This window comes from Cyprinodon variegatus, unplaced genomic scaffold, assembly GCF_000732505.1.
Source record: "Cyprinodon variegatus isolate N-32 unplaced genomic scaffold, C_variegatus-1.0 Scaffold1513, whole genome shotgun sequence".
NCBI classification, from domain to species: domain Eukaryota; kingdom Metazoa; phylum Chordata; class Actinopteri; order Cyprinodontiformes; family Cyprinodontidae; genus Cyprinodon; species Cyprinodon variegatus.
The window spans coordinates 57,950-62,190 of NW_015151966.1; positions in this window are offsets into that span (position 1 = coordinate 57,950).

Consider the following 4,241-nt stretch of genomic DNA (forward strand, 5'->3'; position numbering starts at 1 on the left):
CTCCCATGTCAGAGAATGAAGAGAGCACATCCAGCCAGTCACAGTCAGAGAAACAGAACTACACTGGAAAACAGGCCGAACATCTATAAACAAAGGTGTTGATGGAAGCAGCACAGCTGAAATTTCTCTCCAGGATGGAGTCACAGCCAAACAGGAACAGACCAGATGAAGATACTATGATAAAAAGCAGAGAGAGCAGAACGTTAGAGATTGAACTAACAGATTCTACAGAGTTAGAGAATGGAGATAGAATGAAGCAGAATGATGAAATAGGGGTTCCTATGTCCTCCAGAAACACTCCTCATCTCATACAGGTGTGGACTACTAGGAATTACTATATATCTTCTGTGTCTATTTTTGCTTTTTGTTTTATTTTCCCTATTTTCATGCGCTCTTTCCTGTCTTTATCTCTCACTCTCACCTTAGTTCTTATCCGCTCATTCTTTCTTACCTTTCTTCCCATCTCTGTGTTCATTGTATATGATTTTACTTCCTAAATAATGTTCAATTAAGGTTTATATACAGAACCTTGTTATATATATATATATATACTACATTATACTCTATACAAATGTTTGATATGTTTTAATTTAATAGCAGAACCCCACATATTTATTATCCAACTTATTGTTGACTGCAGATTAAATAATAGTGTGTTCACCTCTTCTTTTTTTAATTTTGCATCTGTGTGCATCACAAAATGTGGGATCAAAGAATTATTCATGGCACCATCAGTTCAGTGAACTTTTAACACCTGCAGAGAAAAATCTCTGGCAATGGAAAACAGCTCACAATCTGGGTGGATGCAATGCTTCTGGCCCTTTTCTAGACTCACGCAGCATAAGCCAAGTCCAGATCCAGTAGGCAGTATCCTACATCCCATGTGCTGTCTTCATCACTAATCCTATGCCCTTCCTCTTCTGTTTGCAGCTTTCATAGCAAAGCATCACACTGAGACACAGGATGCTTTCACTTGTGGTCATGTAAATGCTTGTTAGAAGCAGAGAGTCTTAATCATTTAGACTTCCTGAGAGAAAGGAGCTGTTGTTGGCCCTTCTTCACCAGATAGGAGGTTTTCTCAGTAATCAGTCAATTTCAATCATGTTTTTGTTGTGAATGACAAAGCAGTCGAGTGTGAAGACAGTGAAGACAACTGTAAGAAGAGAAAAACATGTTCATGCCAGAGAGCATCAGAGATCACTGCAAACCTCATTGCTCATTCCCATTTATTTATGTTTTTACATTATTTCTTTATTCATTTCATGTTTTCCTAACTTTTATAAGGATCTCTGAACATCTTAGGAAATCTGGTGGAAGAAAATAAAGTTCTGTTCAGCCTGAGCAGAACTTAGTGTTTTAGTCTTTGCTGCCTCCCATCTGTAGCTCTGCTCCACCTGTGTGTTAAACAAAGAGAAAATAAAGTACCACACCTAGCAGCCGCCATCTTAGACTGCATCTTAGACTGGGTTCAACACCAAATGGCCGGTGCTAAAGGCAGACAAGCAGCAGTAACAACAAATAAAAGATGATCAAACTGGTTGGTTTACTTCATTTCATGGCAATTAAGGTCCTTTATTTTAATTAACTTCACAAATCTAACAGGTCTATTGTTTGTGTCTCAAAGCCACTTTACAGCATTCATTACATCAGATGAAAGCGAAAGTAATTTCCTGTCGATCAGACGCCTGTATCTGTGGGTTGGGCTTTATGGTCTGACCTGACCTGGAAAGTCCTCAACTTGTTATTCTTTAATTGAGGAATGAAAATAAAAAGCTGCCTGTTGGTATGTGTCATAAACAGAAACGCCTGCAGTAGTCCTGTTAGAACACCGACTCCCTCTATCGACTGATATCCACCTCAGCTTAGAAAACATTAGACGCCATTTGGTGACAAAGCCTGCAGAGCCACAAAATGGAGTCCGAACTATGTACCACTGAACATGCGTTTCTATGTGTTTCTTTTTTGAAAAAACTTTATTTATTCATAGAAGATTCTTTTTTTTCTGAAGCAGACACCTGCCTGCACAAATTTTGAACATCTTTGCCTTTAAAGTGAATTTCCATAACCAAACATGGAGGTATTCATGATGCTGACAGAGAGCTCTCTGGGATTTTTTCTGTACAGTTATGAATGTTTCATATAAATATGTAACTCAATGCGAATTTAATTTTTCATTGATCAATGCAATGATTTATTCTCACATATGTGAGGTGGACATCAGCCTGGTTTTGAAATCCTACCACCGTCTCCCACAATATCAGAGAATAGATTTTAAGATACTTTGGTTTGTTTATAAATCACTGACTGGCTTAGAAACAGGGCATCAATCACCAAAACCTCTCAGGTTGTCTGGTTCATCGCTACTCTGCATACAAGGAACCAGAACCAAACATGGAGAATATAAATCTGGAATAAACTCCCTAAAAATGTAAAGATGCTGAAACCCAAAGTTTTTTTTTCTCTTATCAATATTAAAACCTATTTGTTTAGCAGGGCTTTTGACTGAGCTTTCTAAACATTATTAAAGTTTGTTGTGCAATTTTCTTTATTGGCCTTTGTTCTATGTATATTGTATGTATATTTTAGTTTTTATGTTCTGTTCATTTTCATCACTTTGCATTAACTTGTTATTAAAATTTATTTTTACATATAAGCCTATCTTGTGTTATCATCTATTCCACCTCATCTTTGCAGAGCTGCAGAGGGTCTAGTGCTTCTCTTCAGTGATCGTGGGCAAGAGCCAGGGAAAAAACAGGGCAGATTCATCACAGGTGTAAACAACCATGAAAACACACTCATACCTAAAGGCAATTTAGATTTACCAACTTACAATTCATGTTTTTGGGTCGTGAAAGGAGGCTGTAACGTATTTATCAAAACATTTTTTTTTACACTTTAATGTGTTTATTTCATTATTTCCAACACGGAAAGGATTTAGCTTTCCATGAGGTATAAATGTTGATTTGATTTGTTTCTCTGTGTGAAACTCCTCTGAAAACCGTTATTAAAACCATTATTAAAACCCAGAATTAAAGCCCTGTTACAGGTTAAAACAGGCAGTTTGGATGCTTCCTGCAGGACTGATGACTCATTTTTCATGTTGGCTGCTTCCCAGCAGCGATCCGATGCCTCCTGTCAGCGAAGAAGGGCGGGAAGCCGCACAGATACCAGCCGCCATTTTAGGCTGAGGCATATCACAAAATGGACGACAATCAACAGATCAACAATAACAATGACGCCATAACAGACCTATGTGAATGTTTTTTCTATCTAATTCATTTTCTTAAAGTTAGAATAAAAACAACATGTATATTATCTCCACTTTTTAAACCTGTTTTAAACTATTTTTCTCTCTGTGAGGCGTTTCACCAAACCAGTTCTGCACCATGCCGCTGCACCACAGCCAGGCTGGAAAGTCCCCGCTCTTTTTCTTTCACTTTCCACCTTAATCTAGTTGTGTAATCATTGCTGCCAAACTCAGCCAAACCACAGGCACACCCAAAGTCTTGTGACTGAAAGCACAAAGCTTTAAACGTGGGCTTTTAGGTGATTTTCTAATAAGAGAAGTTTGTTGCGGGAAAATCCAGGATCTGGTTTAAAGAAGTTTAGTCCTGCTGAAGATGCACAGAGCAAACAGGACCCCTACAGGTGATGAGCTGCTTCTGTGTCGTACAAAGTTCAACAGATCATATCGGTGCTAAAAGCAGCTAAATATGATGACTAACCGGTCCATTGAGGCCTGTTAGAAGTAACCTAATGTAACGTTAGGGAAACAACATTTAATCAGTTAGTTACTTGTTTTACTCACTCACTTATTAACATTAGAACAGTTGTCTCAAACTCGTCCTGGAGGGCTGCTGTCCTGAAATTTTAGACGTGTCTCTGCTTCACTACACCTGATTGCAATGTGAATTCATTAGCAGAGCTCTGCAGAGCCTGACTGGTTGCTAAGGAGATAGTTTTGCCATTTGACTGATTGTAAAGGTAAAGTGAAACATCTATAGGACACCAAACTTTGATGATCTGAATGGGTTTAGAAGCAGCTAATACCTTGATAACCACTCAAGTGTCTAAATTAACAATAACATCTTAACTGTCTAAATTATCAAGTACTGAAAAATACATAATAGTATTTTTAACCCAGAGCTCTCAGGATCTCTAACTTTAATTTGCTCTTCAAACCCAGAACCAGAACCAAACATAGAGAAGCAGCGTTTAGTTCTTATGATCCACTAATTTAG